General features: G+C 35.1%; 1 long non-coding RNA gene across 1 annotated transcript in view; it reads left to right on the top strand.

Moving 5' to 3' along the window:
- Window positions 1-5,284: 5,284 nt before the first annotated feature.
- The window catches only part of LOC115528286, a 32,645-nt gene continuing 13,927 nt past the window's right edge, over window positions 5,285-24,002 (top strand). The window contains exons 1-2 of the long non-coding RNA XR_003973205.1: window positions 5,285-5,372; window positions 23,693-23,787. This is a non-coding gene — a long non-coding RNA (uncharacterized LOC115528286). The remainder of the gene's footprint in view (window positions 5,373-23,692; window positions 23,788-24,002) is intronic.

Raw genomic sequence — 24,002 nt, 5'->3', positions numbered from 1 at the left:
TTACCATGGATCTTCAGGTGCTCCAAAACCTAGCTGCAAAAACATATTATTTAACTTCTTCTTATGTGCAATTTACCTCCAACCTTACTGGAATGTAATGTCAGCCACTATTTCTAATTCCTCTGCCTTTGAATCTCCAAGCTTTACACTAATTAGAGGCAACAGAATTTCCCTATCAGAAACATCAGAATTTCCCTATCAGAAATCCCTATCAGAATTTCCCTATCAGGTCTAAGATCTGGAAGTAAAGGGAATAGCATAGATTTAAAGTGGAGTTTTCAGGGATGTCTGGGTGACTCGGTTGAGCTTCAAGTCAGGTCAAGATCTCATAGTTCGTGAGTTTGAGCCCCCACATCGGGTTCGACGCTGCCGCAGAGTCTGCTTCCGATCGTCTGTTCCCCCTCTTTCTGCCCCTCCCCCTCTCAAAAATAAACAAATATTTAAAAAATAAATAAATAAAGTGGAGTTTTCAGCATTGGCACATGGCTTTTCAGATAAGCAAAATAACAATGTTTTAGAGCATACTTCTGTTCACAATGTATATAAGAAGGAGAAAATATCAGTGCTGTATATCAAAAAAAATATGGTAGGTGTTAGGAGGGGGGATGCTAATGCCCTCCAAATTACCAGTTGTGCTTACATGAGTACTTCCAATGCAGGGATGATCCGTCTCCCTGGAAGGTTTTTTTTCTGCTCAGGCTCCTCAGTCCATCCTAATTGAAACAGGAAGTCTCAACTCAGTGCTATCACCTAATGTGCCTTATTTCAACTTAGGCTTTAAGAAGAAAACTTATTTATTTAATATATCATTTGAATATATTTTAGGTATGAGATCTAAATGCAACCAGTGCAAAATTTAGATAGGGTATAAATGAGACTATTGTGTTGATGGACCCTTTCACATGAAGTAAGTTAGAACTTATTTCCATAAGAAATAAAACAATTTCTATTCAGATAAAAAATTTTTGCAGATGGAAGTTATAACAGTATCTAATATTTCCAAAAATGAACACTGTAAGCCAATTCTAAAAATAATTCTACCACAGTCTCCATCTGTTACAATGCTCTGTTAAATTGTAGGATCCATACTTCTGTATCATAAATAAGCTATGGTAAGTACATTTTTCCTATGTAATTTTACTGTGGTCCACAAACTTAAGCTAACAATTTTCATATAATCCTAATGATGCTATAACTTAAATAAATAACCATGATTTTAAATAACAAATAAATTAATTCATTAAAATGATAATAATGTATTTTCCATCACATTATATTCTTTAAAGGAAATATTATACCCCCACAAAAGAGATAAATAAAGATAGTGGAACATAACAAAATAAATAATTAAGAGTTTAATCCAGGAGTTCTTAGGCATTATCCTAGTTTCACAATTGACTATATTACACTTCATGGAGAAAAAAATCTTCTTTAGGTTAAATAATAATAATTCTGTGTAACAAACCACCCCAAACATCAGTGGTTTCTATTGCAAACATTTCCCCCCCTCCTTGTTCACTGTGTACAGCGGTTTCCTTGGAGAAGCTCTGCTCCAGACTGTGATCTAGTTGGTTTGGCTGGGCTGCTCAGGGTTTGGTGCCAGTTAACCTGACTTTGCATAGGAGTCAAGTCCTTTTCAAGTGTGCTTAGGCAGAAGGGGTCAAAGCCACATGGAACATGCAAGTTTTATGGTAGATCAGAGGAGCAAAAGATATCAGCCCAAACTGCAAACTTCATTTATAATTTCTGCTCATATCACTTCTATATGTACATGAATGTTCAAATCAAATTACCTGGCTAAATGGAAAATAATACTCTCGGGAAAACGGATTCTTCTGGAAGAGGGAGGGGAATGGACAATTGTAGAAAGGAAATTCACTCTGCTACAGTCTAACCTCTTGTTCATAACATCTGATTTCCTTGTGTATGCAAAATTTATAGGCATCTGCCCATGACACACTAAAAGGCTCATCTATTTACATCAGTGGGCTGGACTTCCAGGATCTGTGGTCATTAACAATGTTAATTTAGCTTTTTCTTTTCTTTTCTTTTCTTTTCTTTTCTTTTCTTTTCTTTTCTTTTTCTTTTCTTTTTTCTTTTCTCTTCTCTTCTTTTGTACAGACACCTATGAATTAAAAATACACTAAACAATAGAGACAAGAAGAGGGGTGGAATAAATGGAAGATTGTAACAGGTGAAAATAGAAAGAGCTGAGCCTCACAGAACTCAGTGGTCTCTAGCAACTATGAAACGTTGCTGGGTGGATGTTTCCAGTTCCTTCTACCCTGTGTTTAGAGACTGTACTAGCTTAGGTTTCTTTTTTCATGTTTAAAAGCAGTTGGCTAGTTCAATAATATTTAGTCTTTGGCTCCACTTTCTAGGAGCCACTTCCTTTTCCAAGATCTTCTTTAGCCATGACTGAGGAGGAAATTGGGGAACTGAGTAACTAATGAAGTGGGGATAATGAATTGATATGAATGTTGAAGTACTGGCTTTCTTTTCATGCATTGTGAGTCCAGTTAAATGATTGAGTGATAATAATCTTGTCCTTTTTTGTACTCTTGCATCTCATTCCAAGGGAAGTATATTCTCCTGATGTGTTTTTTTTTTATATTTGGGTAAGTGATTTGATGATTTCCTAACTAGATATTGGCCCAAATAATGCATGTTATTTAATTTAAGTGGTTGGTTGATACAACAAAAATATTTGAATATAATTTTTGTAAAATTATTTACTGGATTTTCATAAAGGAATTTTGAATATATATGAAACATTTCATGGTTTTCTTATTGTAAAATAACTTTTGTAAATACACCTTTTAATAGCAATACAACTTTGTAACGTTGTTATGTTTTATAAGTTTAATATGCAGTCATATAAAATGCATACATGTGATGTTGCATAGTAAATGACATCGTGTAATATTATTTTTCTAAATATCTCATTAAATTGGAAGGACCATTATACATTGCTAATGTTTCCTTTCTTATCCAATTCAAGAAAATGTTGAACATTTGCCAAATATATGCTTGCAATTATTATCAAGGACTCCTGCACCACAGTCAAATGTCCACAGTAGAAGCTTAAAATAATTTCACAAAAATTTGTTAATATGATTAATGTCATGTGATTAATATGCAAATAGAATAAAATTTATGATTACAAAAACTGACATAACGCTCTTGTTTTTATAATATGTACTTTTATTTATTGCTATTAACTATAGTAAAATTTTAAATTTTAGTTTGTTTTCTACTATTTCATATGTTCTCAGTTTATTATCTATTGGAATACAGACAACTTACTTCTATTAACCAGCCATAAGTCAATAAAGAGCTATTAACCAAATGTAGGAGTTAAAATAATCAATACATTTAATTCAAACAAATGTTTAGCCATTATTTATCAGTTATTAAAGATTGATTTAAATTTGCATAGAAGCATTATTTATCAATATTTGTAAAATAGGTTAGCCACCACACCAGGTTTTTTGTGTTGTATATATCAAATTGTTTTTTTAAAATGTTTTTAATGTTTATTTCTGAGACAGAGAGACACAGAGCATGAGTGGGGGAGGGACAGAGAGAGAGGGAGACACAGAATCAGAAGCAGGCTCCAGGCTCTGAGCTGTCAGCACAGAGCCTGATGCGGGGCTCAAACTCACAAACCGTGAGATCATGACCTGAGCTGAAGTCGGTCGCTCAAGCGACTGAGCCACTCAGGCGGCCCGCATATATTAAATTGTAATCACACACACACACACACACACACACACACACACGATAGTAATTTGTTGAACATCTCAAAGTATTGTCATTTTCTACATAAAAGCCAAGTGATGCTTTGGTATGAAATAGCTTATAAAATCTATTGCCTACAAAATGTATAAAGGGACTAAACAGGTGAAAATGTTTTGTTACCAAAAGATTTGTTACCAGGTAACAAGGTTAATCAACAAAATAAATGAAGTATTTATACATCATTTATTTTTCTACATGGTAATAACAGCAGATAAGTAATAGCTGATGCATACTTCAATTGCACTGATTCAGGAAATATTTTAAAATATTTTTTATGTATCAGAATGGATATCTATACTAGTATCTATCTATCAATCTATCAATTAAGATTACATTTTGCTTCATATAACAGAGAAACCTGACCAAAAGAAAAAGAATGGCTTAAATAAGCCTATAGGTCAGAGGTTTATTTATTTCATGCACCAAGATGTTTTGAGTCTGCAGCTCAGGTTTGGTGGAAAGAACATAAAGGTCATTCAGGACTTAGACTCCTCTCTCTCCTTTAGTTTGTGGCTTTTATCCTCATTGTAGCAGTAAGAGTAATGATAGATGATGTGTAACAAGTCTCTCTCTATATTAGCGTCTTTAATATGGTAAAATTTCATTTCCTACTCTTCTAAAGTCTCATGCCCTACCTTAAAATTTAACAAAACATGATTAAATTATTAGTATAACATTTGACTTTTTAAAGAAAAAGTATCATGCCTTACTTATCTTTATAGATCACCATTTATCACGGTGCTTAAGAAATTTTATATGCGCAAAAATGAGTGTTGGACTACTCTACTATGGTAACAGTAACTGTGTTGTGTTTCTTATGCTTCTTCTTATGCACCATTGCCTACACATAGCAGAAAAGCATGAGGGCCACAGCACTGAACGCAATCATTTTGTGATCTATTAATACTTCTGAATTCTTTAGAAACCTATTCCCTGTAACTTGTAATGAAAATGGGCTTAAAGTGACACAAAAAGGCAGAGGGACAGAAAAGGGAATTTTTTTCCTGTTTTGACAAATTTCAAATATACCTTTTAGGTGCTATGTTTTCCTCACAAGATTCAAGCTGGGGGAGAAAAAAGTAAAAGAACAATTTGAAAAAAGAACTTGTTACAATAAGGAAAAAAATACTAATTGAATGTTCTTTAACAGATTAATTTAATAATATACATTTATTTCTTATGTGCTCGCATGAGTCTGTGTGTGTGTGTGTGTGTGTGTGTGTATGTGTGTGTATAAGAGAGAGATATACAGTTCCCCGGTATGATTGGTAGTGAACAACGTCTGGGAACACTAATAAAAACACCTGGTTTTACCTTTGTATTTAAAGTAGAAAATTCTTGGAATTGCAGAAATTCATTGCTTTTCTGCTAAATCATTAGGTATCAAATGTGGTGGACATAAATGCATAAATAGTGGATTCTATTGTTCTAGGACGTTCAAACTATGTAACTGATTTTTTTTTTTCTTTCATTTCAGGCATATTGACATAGGCATCGAAAAAACCACAAACTAATTCTTTTCCAGTGTCCTCAACTACCTCCATCTTTACTTCATGAAATGATTAAATATTGTAAATAAATACCTTTCTTCTCTATCAAAATTAAAATTCTAGAGGATTTCCTCTAAGCCATTAATGTGAATAACACTAATAGAGTTATTTGTACATCATTTGTGTGTTATTAGAAATAATGTCAGGTTATGTACCTCAAATATTGATTTAGCTAAAATTTTCTTAGCCTTTATTCATTTTTGAGAGACAGAGAGAGGGCATGAGCCGGGGAGGGGCAGCAAGAGAGGAGACACAGAATCCGAAGCAGGCTCCAGGCTCCCAGCTTTAAGCACAGAGCCCGTCGCCGGGTTTGAACCCAAGAACTATGAGATCATGACCTGAACCAAAGTCAGACCCTTAACCGGCTGAGCCATCCAGAAGCCCCTTGAATGTTTATTTATATGAAGACATGATCTTTTGATTTTCACTTTGCTCACTAGTGTATAGTATACATTTGAATATGAAGGTGAAAAAGAATACATTTAATATATTTTTTAATTATGTTTTTTTACTACTAAACCTACACGTTGAATTCTTTATTTATATTGGAAAGAAATTGTGTGTGTGTACTCTTTTTAGTATTTAAATAGAAATCTAAGGCATACCATCTTGAAAATGTTTATTTTTGGAGGAATCCTTTGATAAGACTAATTTACCCTTAACACATATGGAAATAATTGCAAACTTTGAATATTTGCATATTTTTGATGATATTAAATTATAACTATATATATTACTCTATGTAGTTCTCCCAAGCAGATATGACTCATTATTCTTTCCTCCTGTTTTTAATACCAAACAATAAACAGAAAATATTTCAAGACTTTCAAAACCAGACATATTTAATAATTTGGACTGGAAACAAAACCATATCACAAAATCTACTGCAAAAAAAGAATCATCCTAGAGTAAATACATTTTAAAAGAAATGACAAATTTAAAACTTATTTAACCTAGATTGATAATTAATGAAATCCAGACATTGTCACCATTATGATGCTATTGGCCCTATTATATATATTTTTAAGTTTTATTTATTTATTTTGAGAGAGAGAGTGTACACATGTGGAAGGGAGGAGGGAAAGAGAGAGAGGGAGAGAGAATTGTAAGCAGACTCTACACTGTCAGCTCGTTATTGGCTCTATTTTAAAATAAATGAGTTATGGGGCGCCTGGGTGGCGCAGTCGGTTAAGCGTCCGACTTCAGCCAGGTCATGATCTCGCGGTCCGTGAGTTCGAGCCCTGCGTCAGGCTCTGGGCTGATGGCTCAGAGCCTGGAGCCTGTTTCCCATTCTGTGTCTCCCTCTCTCTCTGCCCCTCCCCCGTTCATGCTCTGTCTCTCTCTGTCCCAAAAATAAATAAACGTTGAAAAAAAATTTTTTAAAAAATAAAATAAAATAAATGAGTTAGTCACACAACTTTTAATCCAGCATATAGATTTTATGTGAGGTGAACTATTATAAAATAAATAAAAATTATACTTATATATGAATATATATACATGACATGTTTAATTAATATACATTAATATTAATAAACATATGAATGAATAACTCATAAGATTTTCTGGAATTGAATTGAAAAGATTGAGCATCTTCTAAACCATCTTTATTTAAACTGCAGGAATTCTGTACACCAGTTTTGGAAATCAGAGGAATATTTCCATTCAGGATCAGAACAGCTATTTTAATTTCATGTTCACAAGTTTGTTAAGTGTATCCATTCTTGATTAGACCATTTTCTCAAGTCAACATTCAGGTAATTCACAATTTGTTTCAAACTTATTTTAGAAACACATATTGCTTTGCATTAAATTGGTACACTGATCTCAGTTTTCACAAATTGAACTTTGATCATGAGGCTATGTGTTAGTATAAAGATTTTGCTACCCAAAATATGCATGTATTTGTGTATATGGGATGATATATGTACTTACTGAAAATACAAATATTGCAGATATTCATTTCTGTTAAACAGTCATTCTAATCTTCTAGGAAGTAGGGAGGAAATTTTTTTTGTTAGCCATCCTTTATTAGCACCCATGGATTGCAAAGTTCCAAATGAACTGCCTTGAGGATGTATAAATTGGAAAGCAACTATTCAAGATTAGCACTGCCTAAATGGGATAATAATAATGAGGAACTTGGTTTTTAGAGGCCATAGACCTGAATCGGAGTCTGAATGTGAAAAGTATGGTAGTTATGGACAAAGGAGGTTTTGGACAAAGGAGGTTACCTCTCTGAATCTCAGTGTCCTCATTTTTGAGTGGGTGGGGATCATAATAATGGCTAATATTATTTGTGTGTCAGATTGTTCTACATTAGCTACTTTATTCTTATAATAACTTAAGGGCTTTGAACTATTTTCCCCCATTTATAGAGATTTCTGAAGATAAAAGATGAAATATAAATAGTCCAGGCTTGGTGTTACCCAAGTTATAAACAGCAGAGCAGTAAAACAATCATGAACAATTCGTTCTAGAGCCCAAAATTGTAACCAGTACATTGTTTTTTTTATAAGTCTCTTACGAGGATTAAATTAGAGCATATGCATGTAAAATGCAGAATTAAATTCCTGATACATAGTAAAATCTCAAGAGTTATCCATTATTTTTGCTCTTAATATATTATTAATTTGCTTTCATTGACTACGAATAATTTTAGCATAAATCCACTTAGTCTATTTGATTGAGTAGAATAAACAAATGTCAGTTAAAACAAGGAAGCGTAAATCATCCCTTAAATATAAAATTGTAAATTAAAACATGTTATCACAAATTTATTAAAAACATGTTTATATAGAGTCATGAACTTTTCATTCAACTATTTATCTATTTTAATCATATTAATTATATTTTAGTATTACGTTTTTTATGTATTAGAGTCATGAAATCATAGTCAAAAAAAGATATTCTAGTCTTTCTCTTTTTTTCACCTTCTGGGTATTATTTTGCTCCTCTGGCTATTATTCTCTTGGCTGAAGCAACATTTATGTTTAACTTCAAATAAAAATGTAAACTATCATATTCACATGAGGACTTATGCAGATAAATGCAGATTATTGTTTAAAAACCTTCAGTTTAGCACAGTCCTACTGATGGTTTTGAAATGGTGTCCCTAGAAATAGTGAAGGTTGGTATTTTCTTAATATTTAATCAACTTTAAAAAATATTTCTACTTATTCATAAATGATATGTATATGGAATTCTTTCAAATGAGAGGCTATTTTGACTGCATAACTAATTAAGTAAATACTTTCAAAGTGATACTAAATAGTGACCGTTCCTTCTTTTCTAGATACAAAGGAGAGAAGTAACACCACGGACTACATGTTAATTACTCCAACAAACTCATTATATCCAGTGCTTGCACACAAGCAAAAATTATCTGCCATCCTCTCTCCTTGCATTCATCTGTCTTTCCTTATCTGTGTTCTTTTTTTTTTTTTGTCCTCTTGCCATTTGGTGGCATATTCATTTTTCAATCACTTTACCTTGGCATCACTGACAAACCTTACTCTTTTTATTTTCTCCCACATCCAGGCTGTTCATCCAACACATTTCAAAATTTTGTTATTTCTTCCTGTTCCTGTCTTTAAAAGCTGTCACTTCCTTTCTGTTCCTGAAGACAAAAATCCCCATCCTAGCATTTTTATGTACAACAGCGTGTCCTCTTCTCAAAATTTATTCCGTGGTTAAACCACATAAATTGGCAAATAATGTTCCTATTTTCCATTCAAGGTGATTACACATTTTACATTAAGCTGCTTGCAAGTTACTTCTGACATTACTGCAGTTGAACTCATTTTTTGACTTACCCTGGGACTTCCCATTCAGACTTTTCGAATAGAATCTCCTGCCCACTTTGCTTCTCCACATCGTTTTCTATGCCAGTCACAATTCATTTATAATTGTCATACTTGTGGGATAAAGAAGTCTCCGACTTTATAACTTTGTATAAATCAGCATAGAGTAGGACATGTGGTATGAAACAGCCTTTGAGTCTCAGTGGCTCACGACAAGACAGGACAATTTTCTCTCAGTGCCAATTGCAGGTTGACTACTGTCTGAGTAATAGTTGTACGATGTCTTCTCTTTGGGTTCAAGGCTAATGGAGTAGCCTCGGTTTAGAACATTGCAAGTTTGTGGGAGCAGGACATAGGAACCATGTCCTGGCTTTTTAAATATCTGCCTTAGCTGACAAAGACCACTTCTGTTTACACATTGCTGAAAATAAGTCACATGACAGCGCTCGAGTTCAGCGGCACAGACACCGTGCCTTTGAGGCAAGGGCCCCAACGTGTTTGGCCAATAGCAATGTGATTTGCCTCAACCTCACAATCACCACCACTGCTTCCGAACTTATATATACATTTGGATGAAGAAAATTCAGTTGATTTAGAAATAGGAAAAACATAGTTTATCATCATTCCTCTGAAATTAGGTTGTCAGCTTGAAACAAATCTCTGTTACATTGCAGAGGCAGAGGCAGAGGCAGGGCAAAATATACCTCGGAAATATGAGCTCCAGAAGGACTTATCAGAATGAGAAGAGGCTATAGCAGCTCCTTCTGTACAGTTGCACACACAAGCACTTTTGTCAATTATTTTTATTCAAATATAAGGGCCAGTGATGTAGTGTGTGAATGTCACAGTTTAAAAGAATAAGTGGATGAAAAGAACCAATTAGGAAATGCATTAGGCAGGGCGCCATTGTGGGAGAAAATGTTGACTAAGTTCAGGACCCTTGTCTGAGACATAAGAGAGAATGCACTCAAAAGATTTGTGACTCGCTAGTGAATTTGAATACCATCAAGGTGAAAGTCCTCCTTTTAACTAAACATGTAATTATAGTTGGATTTACTAATTGATTTTTATTGCTATGAAGTCTTTTTGACTCTATAATTATTTTAAGTAAATTATAAAAATACTTTTAATTTTAGTATACTCTCCAAAAATATTCAGTTCATTGAATACGTCAGTTAATTGTTTAAAAAGTTTGGTGAATTACATTAATTCCTTTTCTTGTTTGCAGCTAGATGATGGTATCAACCAGCCATAAGGTCTCCATGCTATGGATGATCTTAGAAATAATAAAATCCAGGTTCACAACTAATGCGGAAATTGTCTTCGCTGTGAACTAGTAGCTACTCTTTCTCTTTGTAAGTCTCTCTTAGGGAGCTTGATATACATCACTTGACAGCTTATTATATTGTAAACTCTCCTACTTTTTAGGCAAGTCTTCCGTCATGTTTACTTAAAGTTCATTTTAAAACTTCTAGTCTCTTATCACAGTTCTACCCACGGAGACTAAAACAGATCTATTTTGTCTTTTATGTTATATAACTTCAAACATTTACAAACTTCTATGGATTCTTTTGTACCTTTTCCTTACTTTTCCAGAATATATAACTCAATATCTCTGATATCTTCTGATATGGCAAAATTTATAGAACCCTTAGTAAGCTGATCAAATTCTTCAGGACTCTTATTCACTGAAGAAATATTTATTGTCTGTGTACCTTATACTATCAGAAATTGTGCTGATAAAATGTTGATCACTCTAAGACAGGTTTTACTCTTATGAAACTTACTGTTTAGTTGGTAGACAGATAATAAGATATAATCACAGAAGTTCACATACAGTTACAAGCATGATACATTATCTGAAGGGAGATTACTGTATGCTTTCTTAGTACCTTACGTGGCACAAACTCTCTTACATTAGATGTTATACTATGTCTTATCTGTTTGGCTTGCACATTATATTTTCTCTGTCACATCCTAAGCTGTATTAACTCTATTTGCAGTAGCATTAAGATAAGGGCAAGATACTGGTCAATAATATATGATTGCAGTTTTTAAATATGTTATGATATAGAGAACTTTTAATGAACTTTTTAATTCTACTTCCAATTCATATTTGCCATATTATTACCTATTTAAAAAAACTTTAAAGAAAAACCTACCTCGCAAGACACAAATTCCTGCCCCCCACCCCCGCTGGGGTTTCTTGTATTTAGTTGGAATTATTTAGATAGAATTTTAAGTTAAATTTTAAGCCTAGGTATAATGCACTGTGGGAAGGGAATAAGGTGTTGTTTTGGTTGACCTTAGAAATCTATGGAAGGTGTCAGGTTGGATCACAAGAGACAATTGCTATTTGTTCCTCCTTGCTAAGGGTTGACAATAAGCCAGAGTGCAATGACTTATTGTTTTCACCCAGCCAAGAAGTAAAAGTCTCATTTTATTCTTTTTACAACTTAGTAATCATAGGATGCTCAGGAAAAGCCTAAGGTAGAAAATGTATTGAACTAGATAGAACTTAGCAATTTAAGGAAAACTGCTGTTCTTGTCCTGTAAAAATGAAAGAGATGATTGAAATTTAAGACATTAGGAGGTAAAAGAAATTGAATTCTCAAGATTAATTTTTTAAAGGACCCAAGGAGTTAGTTCTGTTTTTTTTTCTTTTTTAAAGAAAAGTTGCAGTTGTAACTTGCTATGAGAAAATGAAGTCTTCAAATTCCATTACATAAGGAGAAAAACTCCAGTATTTTATCTAGATAATTTACATACAGGCAAGGTCCATTGGAGATAGTTTTCTAAAATTTGTCACTTATGGGGACAGCAAAGGAAATACAAATGTTTCTTAGATTAATACAATTTCAGAGTAAGGATATTAGGAGTCTAATTTAAAGGACATATTTTTGAATGAAATGCCATGATGTTAATTAATGTTTACTAATAGGATAGTAGTTTTATTTGATCAGTTTTCTAAAATCTGAAAGAAATACTTTATTTACATAAAATATTAAAATACAAAATACAAAATATCAAATAAAATAAAAAGTTGATGCATTTTCTTAGAACATTTAGAATAAATGTTGGAACAATGCAAATATGACAATGGCAAAAAAGATGGTCAGGAAAAACTGTGACTAGCTGTATAAAGTCTCCTTTTTTCATTCATACCCAAGCTTCATGCTAAAGCCACTGAACTGAAGTCAAATACGTTTCCCTGAGTGTGTCTGTTTCTCAGGTAAACAGAGGTGTTGGTTTATCATCAGTTTCTGTATGTGTTCCCCTAAAGTAGCCCACAGTTCGCTTACAAATCAATTTTTAAAATACCTGCGGCTTTGCCTTCCTTAACAGTCCTTTTGTTCATTTTTTCTCAGAATGCTATATGGGCCTGTCTTGCAATTGATCCTGGATTTGAAACTGACAGCTGTGAACTAGCAGGAAAATGATGTGGCAAGAGTTGCCATTCCTGAAGAGAATTCAAAGAAGTTCTATTTGGGCAAACTGTGCTCACTCATAGAACGCAAATTTTTGTCTTCTGAGTCCCTTTGGGCCATATGGACTTCAAAGTGCAATATATATACACACATACATCTGTATGTACATATATCCATGTACATATAGAAAAATACATATATAGTATTAGATTTATAAATATAATATAAAATAAATATAATTTACTTTTATGTAATTATATTATTTAGAAATTTATTTATGTTATTTACTTAAGGTACTTATCTATTTTTATATTTTTATATATAATGCAAAAAAGGTGTTGCAGTATACATTATACAAATATTATGTAACACTCTAAATTGCTTCTGGGCAGTACCCTCTAGTCAAATCCATGAATATTTCTTTACCCAAATTATATAGCAGTCACAGTAAGAGAGATACATAACAATTTTGAAGCATATTATGGCCATTCATGGTCTGTTTAGAGATGAGGTAAGTATTTTGAAAATATTGGGTTTTTCAGGCATTTTATATTTTATTTGTATGATAAGCCTGTGTTCACAAAATATTTATTATTTTTTAAAAATATTTATTCTGAATCTAATGTCTTCCAGGTAACCTGTTAGGCATGGAGGAAAAAAAAATGTCAGGGAGTAAGAAATATAAGGCTAAGTTTTTGGTTTCACACAAGTTTCAAGAAATCTGAGATTCCAAGTTACTTATGCCAGAAAGGATTGTCTTCAGGTGCTCCATGAGAGGAGGCCTTGAGGCCATCAGGTACAGGCATCTGCTCCATTGCCTCCCATGCCACCATAGAAACACTAATTGGCACTTACTTCACAGCACTGGAAATATTTTTATTCATGCTGTCTCGTTTTACTAGACTGTGAAGTCCCAAAAGCAGGAGTCCTATTTTACTCATATTTTTACTCCCTGTACCCAGCCCGTTGTCTGGAATATGAGAAGCACTAAATATATACTTAGTAATAAGTACAATGAAATGATTTTCACTCAAATGTTGGGAAAATAACCAAAACACTTAGTGATTCTCAATGTTATTGTCCAGATTATATTAAAGCTTCTCTTCAGTCCATCAGAGAATGTTTATCAAGAACATATAAATTCATTACATGCAAATGTGGGAAGCAAATCTGAGTCCTGATCTGGTTTCCAGTACTTGATATGTCTTTAGGTGGGAACATAATGTGAATGCAAAGTGAATGCAGGCACAAAAAAATTAAAGTACAAAGCACAACATACTTGTTACATAGATATTCATCAACAAAATATTGAAGATTTAATTTGAATGAATGAGTATTTGCTGAAGAAATGGCATTTATTATTCTCGGTTGCTACTTTCCTTATCCTTTTAAATGAAAACAAAATAATGGCAACCCTATACCATCACTCTGTACAATTATTTGAAAAGCAAAATCATTTATGTAATACAGTAGCTCAGGAAAGGAAGGAAACACATGTTGAAAAAAACTAAAGAAAAAAGGTGCATTGGCATATGTTGAGAGAATGGAAAGAGCATTTCAGGAAGAGGAATAGCCTTTTTAAGGATGCAAATTAATGTTGTCTACAAGAGGTACAGTGATAATTAAATATACATAGATGGGTTTGGGAAGGCTAAACCGTGAAAGCATAGTGCTAATGCCTAGGCATGAGTATTAAGGGAGGAGTACAGTTAAAAATTAGATCTACTTGTTGTGTTCCATTCTTATTTTATTGATTCAATTTGATGGGACCATTTTCTTCAACCCAGTAAAACGTGTTTTCAAAACTAATATCCATAATCATGTTGAAAATGTACCACATTTCACTGGGCAATAACCATGCTGATATGGATTACTACAAATTTACAGATTTTGAATCATAACATACAACTTATTTGCAAGAGTTTCAGCAAAATTAGCTTTCAGGAGAGGGGGGATTCAGAACCAGACAGGACTGGAAACATGATTAAGAATTCAGAAGTTGCCTGTGGGGAATTTAGGGAATTCAAAAGCTTGGTTATATCTGCTTAGGAGAAGAATGGTGATACTCATTCAGGCCTGTGTCCCCATCTTGGTTTCAGGAGATTTGCCTAATTACAAAGGCTCTCCAGGTAGAGTAGTACTGTAGACCACAGGCTTTGAGAGAAGGAGGCAAGCACTGATTAACAGAAGCCCAATGGTGTGCCTGGGTGGCTCAGTCGGTTGGGCATCCGACTTCAGCTCGGGTCATGATCTTGCAGTTTGTGAGTTTGAGCCCCATGTTGGGCTCTATGCTGACAGTTCAGAGTCTGGAGCCTGCTTCCGATTCTGTATCTCCCTCTCTTTCTTCCCCTTCCCTGCTTGCTCTCTGTCTCTCTCTCTCTCAAAAATAATAAACTTTTTTTTTAACGTTTATTTATTTTTGAGACAGAGAGAGACAGAGCATGAACGGGGGAGGGTCAGAGAGAGGGAGACACAGAATCTGAAACAGGCTCCAGGCTCTGAGCTGTCAGCACAGAGCCCGACGGCGCGGGGCTCGAACTCAAGGACCACGAGATCATGACCTGAGCCAAAGTCGGCCACTTAACCGACTGAGCCACCCAGGCGCCCCATAATAAACATTTTTAAAAAAGAAAAAAAAATACAGTTATTAGAACAGTAATAGCCCCGACATTGGGAAGAAAATTGTGCCTGTAGTATGACTGAAAAACTTCACTTGGAAAGTCTTAGATGTAAATTGAGGAGGTGGTGAAGAAGTATCAATTCAAATGCAAAGAAGATAACCCTTTGTGTGAAAACACAGAAGAGTAGCAACCCAAGGATTACATAAAGGTGAATCCCTGTGGTTTCAACATGAAAACCAAAAGAAAATTCTTTTTTCTTTGTAGTCATGCTCATATTTCCTTACTTTCTTTTAACTATGAAAAAGTCCTATACTGATGGTCATTTAATTGTTTAGGTGCCCAAACATCATAGCACTTGGTTTTACTTACGGTATTTTGTTTCCCTATCTGATCTCAGCATGCTGCACAGTAGGTTACACAAAAGACTGCAGCACCATGGGATAAGATAGCCTTGGGATGATGGGCTTCTGTTAATTTTTTTTTAACGTTTATTATTGACAGAGAGAGACAGAGCATGAGCATGGGAAGGGCCCAGAGACAGGGAGACTCAGAATCCGAAGCAGGCTCCAGGCTCCAAGCTGTCAGCACAGAACCCGATGCGGGGCTCGAAATCACAAACCACAAAATCATGACCTGAGCTGTAGTCGGCCGCCCAACCAACTGAGCCACCCAGGCGCCCCTGTATTTTTTTTCTTTAATCTAAGACTTTAAAATTTCTCACTTTCCCTTGGTTACTAAGAGAGAAAACTGATGTTTAAGCATGCAAATAATTTTGGGTCATCTAAAGAGTATGTGACATTATACATTGCCTAAGAAAAATTTTCTAATAGACATAAAAATATAAATTGTAGGGGTGCCTGGGTGGTTCAGTCAGTTAAGCATCTGACTTTTGGTTTTAGCTCAGGTCGGGATCTTATGGTCGTGAGATGGAGCCCTAAACTTGGGTCTTGCTCAGCATGGAGCCTGCTTGGGATACTCTCTCTGTCCCCCTCCCTTTGTCTCTCTATCTCTTTCTCTCTTTATGCCACTCCTCCGCTTATCCTGCTCTGTTTCTCTCAAAATAAATAAACATTAAAAAAATTATATATATATATATATATATATATATATATATAGTAGATAATCAACATGAAAAAAGAGAAGTCAGCAAAAAACATATTTGGGAAATCTTCAAGACCAGGAACACTTATTGGCCTTACTTCTATGTAAGCAAATTATTCGTCTTAATCATTTTCATGTAAAGAAACAGCTTGGGAGGAAAGTGAGTACTAAGAACAGCTGGGAATCAGTAATGAGGAAACAAATCTGGTCTTAGAATGCCTTGAAAGGTGGCTGAATTAGGCAACATAATTTTAACACTTGATATAAATATCCACATTATTTCACTAAATATATTTTTTTCTGGGATCATTTTTGTCCCTGCCCACCTCCATTAGTGGATATACCATCACCACTGGGCTTTTCAAACCACAAAATCAGTTTTTGATTCTTTTTTTAAATGTTCATTTATTTTTGAGAGAGAGAGTAAATGGGAGAGGGGCAGAGAGAGAGGGAGACAGAGGATCCAAAGCAGGCTCTGCACTGTCAGTGCACAGTTAAATGTGGGGCTTGAGCTCACAAACCATTAGACCATGACCTGAGCTGAAATCAGACCCTTAAATGAATGAGCCACCTGAACACCCCTGTTTATGATTCTTTCAAGTCTGTTTCCTTATTTATGTTTTGAGTAAGAAAGGAAGTAGTGCTAGGAGGACAGGATGAAAGCTGACCCTGATAGAAACAAAATGAAATTTGCTTCTCTTGTCACTCTGTCCCTTTATTCCTTTCTTTATTTATTATCAACCCTTTTGCCCTCATTAATTTACAGCCCGAACTCAAGGTGCCTTTTGGCTGATTGTAATCTCTTCACTCTGCTTCAAGTAGGGTTATTTGGCTTCACATGGACCCACATTATAAAATCTTTTTTCTGACAATACCTGTGTAGCTAACTTTAATAATTTCTTGAGAGGATATTAAGAAAAATGGAGTAGATTAGATAAATTTCTTTATTTTCTTATTTTGTGCTAGATGTCCTTGTAGTGAGAGCCACATTTTAATATGCCATAAATATTACTGAATACTTGATTCTTTCATGTTTGCAGTGTCATCTATTATACTCAATCTATATAATTTACTTGAGTTTTATCACATGTTTATCTATTTATCTTGTAGGTGTTCAAACTAAGAAAAAAAAGAAAGATAGGCAGAAAGAGTGGAATGAATATTCTTATTAGTAGTCGTTATTGGGACTTTTGGTCTCAGTAGAGATTTGTAAGTACTCAAACTAAATAAACTCAATACCTATTTAATACTTAATTTGTAGAAAACACTGCATAGTAAAGAATTTAAAAATGGAATAATTGCTTTTCTCAAAGGAGTTTAAATCTGTAGCAAGAAGGCAAGAGTGCCCAGCTCTGGGTCCCTAACAGACCACGTTCAGTCACTGATCATTGACAAAATCCAAAGGCAGAGAAAGGGGTGGTGGTGAAACCAAAAAGGAATTTATTTCAGTGAGGAACACTGGGAAGACAGCAGACTAGTGTCTCAAAGATTGTCTCCAAAGAACCAAAAAGACTTCCAGGTTCAGATAAGCAAACTGTGGGGCAAAGGTGGGTGAGTATGTGCAGATAGGCCCTGAAAGGCAAATGATCCCTGCCTTGGAGTCAACACAGGCAGGGTCTTGCTGGCTTAGGGCAGTTCTTATTGCTAGAGGGGGTGGTTTCAGTTTCTATCAGGGTCTTCCACCTGGAACAAGAGACAAGCTAGAAAGAAGAACCTATCTAGAAAGTCAAATGGAGGCAGCTGAAGTCTTTCAAATCTAGAAGAGGAAAATACAAATACACAATGACAATAATACCTGGCTTCAAAGCATAAAGAAATTAAATTCCTCCCCTACTAGTCAAACTTACCTCAATAATCATTGATGTTGGCCTAATTAAAAAACAAGAAGACAAGCAAAAAAACCCTTCTCTGAGGCTCTTGGGTGAAAGGAGGGTACTAGTTTTCCCAAAAATATTAAAATAATATTATTCAAAAAGTAGGGAAAAGGGTTATCAATTATGCTATGGTATAGGCATTGGAAAAGAAAACGAAGGATGACCTATGCTGTTAATAAGTACATATGGGATGGTGTATGAGAAGAATTCTTAAAGAAACAGATTTCACATAATTTTCTAAAATAATCCAGACAAGTTCTAGGTTTCAGCTAGAACAGGGAGCTAGAGAGAGTACTGTTGACACTCTGACAATTGACCAAGAGCTGAACAAACTGAAAATTAGATATTTTTTTTCTTGAAAATATTAGAAAACTGAAATTACAGTGTAATGGAGTAATCTGAAACCTGGAGAGAGAGAGAGAGAGAGAAGGCCAAGAGTTTGTTCACCTAGGACTGATCTTTCAAGACCATGTAAGCCATTAAGAAGACACAGTTTTTAAAAGTCAAATTGATAAAAGTTGGGCAGAAAACAAATGAGGAGCCACTTAGGGCCAGATAGACAGGAGGGCTGCTCTCTTTCCCTTGCTCAGGGCTCACAGGGAAGATCAGAGTCTATGGACTACAGGAAAGGAGGAGAAGCCACCCGTGAAACTCCACTCCATCATCTCTACTCCTCCCCCAGGGAGTCAACCCTAAATCTACAAAAGTAAGGACCAGGAACACTCTCCCCTCATAGTGCTAGTGGAAAACGATTGCAGTTGGTGGGAATGATTTAACCCTGACAGGGGCAGATATGCTTTATATAATTGAGAGTGGGGAGACTTGATGGCCATGTCCAAATGCAGAGATTACCAGATTGTAGGTCACAATGAAAGTGGAAATTAGAGTACTAAAAAATGTGAAATATGATAATGGTTAGGATTAATCAGATGAAATATGGGCAGGCAGGGATTTGAGTATTTGTAATAAAAGTAAATGGAGCAGAATGACCAAAAACATGGAAGCAGGCAAATGAGGCTTATGGTTCATTTATTATTTGTTAGAACTTTAATAAGGCTGTAGTAGTAAGCATTTGGTGGGAAACAGGGACCTTAAGAGGGACAACAGTGAGAATTCTGGCATACCAGAGTAAATAAGATCAGATTCTCTTTGAATAATGGCCACCGGACCTTCTGAGCAGTGCAAGGGCTGAAAAACATGGAGCTGACACTTATCTGCCAATTATGAGACTAAAACAAGTGGTGAGATTGAGTCTTTATTATCTCTAACAAAGACCAGAGGCAGAGGCACAGTAAAGAGAAACACAGCCTACTAAGGTAGGTTTCATTTTGGGCCGTGATGTAGTCTGTAGAACACATTTATCAAATGACATAAGGGGTCTGGACACTATGAAAATGTAAAAGGAGAAGTCAAAAGAAAAATTTGTTACACAAGTAGAAGGGTCATCTTTTTCTTCCTTGTTAGACGATTTGGGATACAAATGCTTCAGGTGAAGCAAAGTTCAGGGACAGACGAGCAATAGTGACAAGGCTATTGTGTTCCTTTCCTAGGAATTCCATGATAAAGTTCTACAAAGTGAGTGGATCGAGATCATAGAAATTTAGTCTCACATTTCTGGAGCCTTAGAAATCTGAAATCAAGTTGTTGGCAGGAAAGTGCTCCCTCCGAAACCTCTTAGGGGAAGGTATTTCCTTTCCTCTTCCAGCTTTCAGTAGCCCTAAGAATTTCATGGCTATGGCAGTGTAACTCCATTCTCTCCCTCATCTTCACATGGCTATTTTCCTTTTGTGTCTGTGTGTCTCTGTGTTTTACCATGGTATTCTCTCTGTGGAGTCTAAATTTCCCCTTTCTCATAAGGATACCAGTCATATTGGAATAAATGACTTTATTTTAACTTGATTAAATCTGCAATACCTTATTTCCAAATAAGGCCACATTCACAGGTATTGAGAGTTAGGAGTTGTACATATTTGGAAGGGGTCACAATTCAACTCATACCAACTCTAAGTGCCAAAGCAAATTTAAACTTTGCCAATATTATTAGGAAATGCAAAAATAATAACAAATAAAAGGCAAAAAATGATACCAGTAAATTTTAATTTTTCATTAGTCTTTTGAGTGTTCAACTGTCCTAAGCAATCTAGACAAGTATTAAATTGCTACCTCAAGAAATCTTTTGAAGTAAGTACTATTTTTCTGGTCAAGACCATATAGCTGACAGGTGATAAGCCCATATTATACCTAGGTCATCTTATTATGTTCTTATGGTCATGAGTTATTTAGTCATATGAATATAGAAAACAAAGTCCATAAGTAGACCTTTGGTATTAGCATGATCAAAAATAATTAGAAACTAAGATCAAACAGAGCAATGTCAATGTGACACCTTTTGCTTAGAGTGAAAAATTCAGAATGCATGTTATTTATATTTGGGAGAAGAACTCAGACTTATAGGGAGTCAGGGAAATTAAAGAGAGAGAAGAAACTCATTCTTCTAAGATCCTAAATGAGAATTTATAGTTGAGAACTTAATGTTTCAGAGATCTCACACTTGTTAGATTAGCCTCAAAACTATTTGGAAGACTTTTTTTTTTTATTGTTACCTGTATTTTTATACCAGCTTGATATGGACAGAAAAAATATCATTACAAATCATTATACTATTTATTCACAAAGAAATGGAAAAGAAATAAAGAAAAAAAAACTTGTAAAGGACATAGAGAAATAGAATTCAGAACAGTAGACTATTCTTACAAAATAAAACAGACCCTTAACCTACCCATCTAGAAATCACTCCTTGATGTTTACCCAAAGTAGTTGAAAGCTGATGTTCAGACAATAACCTGAACATGGATGTTTTTAGCAGCTTTATTCATAGTTATTAAAAATGGAAGCAAGCAAAATGTCCTTCATGTGGTGAAGGGATCAATGATCTGCTAATTTGGACAATGAAATATTATTTAGTCCTAAAAAACAATGTTATATCAAGCCATGCAAAGACTTGGAGAAGCCTTAAATGCTTATCGCTAAGTGAAGGAAGCCAATCTGGAAAGGGTATATACATTATGATTCCGATAACATGACATTCTGGGGAAGACAAAGCTATGGAGACAGTACAAAGATGAGTGGTTGCTAGGGGCTGGGGAAGGAAGGAATGTATAGACAGAGAACAGAGGATTTTTAAGGCAGTGAAGATACTCTAGGGGCACCTGGGTGACTCAGTGGGTTAAGCATCTGACTTCAGCTCAGGTCTTGATCTCACAATTCGTGGGTTCATGCCCCGTGTCAGGCTCTGTGCTGATGGCTCAGAACCTGGGGCAAGCTTCAGATTCTGTGTCCCCTTCTCTCTGCCCCTCCCTCACTCATACTCTGTCTCTCTCTCCTTCAAAAATAAACATTTAAAAAAAATTTTAAAAAGATACTCTGTATGCTACTCTAATGGTAGATACATGCCATTATACATTTGTCTAAACCCATAGAATGTACAACACCAAGAGTGAGCCCATTTTGCTTTCCTGAGTATTGATGAACAATCTGAGTGAAAGTTACTTGGTTTTAAACACTAATGTACATTAAAAACTAAGAGGGGCACCAGGGTGGCTCAGTCAGTTGAACTTCCGACTCTTGATATTGGTTCAGGTCATGATCCCAGGGTTGTAGGATAGAGCCCCTCGTCTGGGTCTGAGCTGAGCGTGGAGCTGACTTGGGATTCTCTCTCTCTTTCTCTCTCTTTCTCTATCTCTCTATCTCTCTCCCTCTGTCCCTCCCCTGTCCTCTCTCTCTCTCTCTCAGATAAAAAAAAAATTAAAAAATTAAAAAGCCACAAATAAGCAAAGGAAACTAACAATTTGATTCAATTTAACTATAAGCTATGTTTAAAACAAGCAAGAATTTGAAAACTACTTCTTTGCTAAATTAATTTAGTTGTCAAACCAATTACTTATGTGACACAAAATAAATTTATGTTATATTTAAGTTTATGCTTTTGTACTGTAAATTACAGTAAATTATTGAAGGCTAAGAGGCAACCCAACCCACTTCTTTTTAGCCATGCATAATTAAATTTCAGTAGAATTAAAGAGAAGGCCAGACATACCTTAACTCACCATGGCTCCATCACTCTTGTGCTGTCCACGGTCCTAGGAGAAAAACTATTCATCTTGGGAGTTTTAAAAGAATGTAAACAGGGGCGCCTGGGTGGCGCAGTCGGTTAAGCGTCCGACTTCAGCCAGGTCACGATCTCACGGTCCGTGGGTTCGAGCCCCGCGTCGGGCTCTGGGCTGATGGCCCAGAGCCTGGAGCCTGTTTCTGATTCTGTGTCTCCCTCTCTCTCTGCCCCTCCCCCGTTCATGCTCTGTCTCGCTCTGTCCCCCCCAAAAAAAAAAAAAAAAAAAAAATTAAAAAAAAAAATAAAAGAATGTAAACATATTTGGCTATTCAGAGTTCCACCTTTGGTTGGAACTCTACAAAATGATGTAGCCTCACATGGCTGAGGGTCCTTTTGACTAGTAATTCATTAAATATCATACTTTCAAATAGTCTTTCTTTTGTCGTCATTCTTAGAACAGTTACTTTTCAGACCATTTTTCAGAATGTTCTCTTATTTTCTAATTGCAGCTGAAATAACATTTTCAAGCATCGACAGTTGTGTTGTTCCTTACACATTACACTATATTCTTCCTGGAATTAGATTTTATTCCTGAACATTACAAAAGAGAGAGAGAGAGAAAACAATTTTATCTTTTTTTTCTCTCCCACATGTATCTTTACTCAAGAAATGAATTTCAATATATTTCTGTGGAAGCATGGGTTTTAATTATTTTCTCAGGGACTGACAATTCCAATTTCCCAGATGATAAGTTCAATGTGTAATGCTCGATTATATATCACATTTCATTATATGCAACTGGATAATGCCCATGTGAAAGTTATTCCCTGGAAACAGACCACTAAAATACCATTTAGTAAACTGTTGATTTAGGACACAAAATGATACTTCAGTATCCAGAAATAGTTAACAAAACATCAAAAATTATGTAATTTACTTTCTTAAAATATTTTAATAATGCCGAATTCTTTTTAGTTTGCAAAGCAATTGTAAAAGTGCTATCATTTTGTACTCATAGTAAACCCAAGAGATAACTATCGCTGTCTCCATTCTATAAATGAAGATATTACAGCTCTAAAAAATTTTCTGTTCCTAAAGTATCCTTGGCAGTTAAGGGCAGGGTTGCATATTTTACACAGAGTTTCTGACAGTAAGTCTTTGCTGGTTCCTATTATACAACTTCCTCTAGTTTTGGATATATGAGAATATTTAAATCCTCTTCTGAGAGAAGGAAATATTCTCAATATCAAATATTAAGCCACCAGCTTTTAGTGCATCATCTGGGGCATACAAAGCACGATATCGGGAAGAGCCCCCAAATTCACATTTTAAAATGAGTCAGGGATTGAATGAAATAAAATACATGTGCTCAAATAGGGTATAAATTCTATTTTTCTTTGTTCTAGGGCTTCTGAAAAAATGTGATTGTTGGTTAGCCGAACAAGTATTTCTCTAGCAGTGCAGCAGACGCTTTCCTTCTGGTGACATGTGAGAGTGGGTGGTGAGTATTTCAGATCAGAACACTGAGTTCTTGTGAACAAAGAATGTATAATGGCTAGATTTACTTTTTTTCCCTTTTTCCCCTTTGGATTGGCCATCATACAGCCTTTTAGAATTAAATGCCAGCCCCTCTTCAAAAAAGAAAACAGAAAGCAATACTAGATACCTTGGCTACAGATAATCTCTGTAAAAGATCATTCCTTTATGTTTTATTTT

This window comes from Lynx canadensis, chromosome A1 (genome assembly GCF_007474595.2).
Source record: "Lynx canadensis isolate LIC74 chromosome A1, mLynCan4.pri.v2, whole genome shotgun sequence".
Classification (NCBI taxonomy): domain Eukaryota; kingdom Metazoa; phylum Chordata; class Mammalia; order Carnivora; family Felidae; genus Lynx; species Lynx canadensis.
Note: the sequence above shows the minus strand (reverse complement) of the source record. Positions and strands in the feature narration are given on the sequence as shown.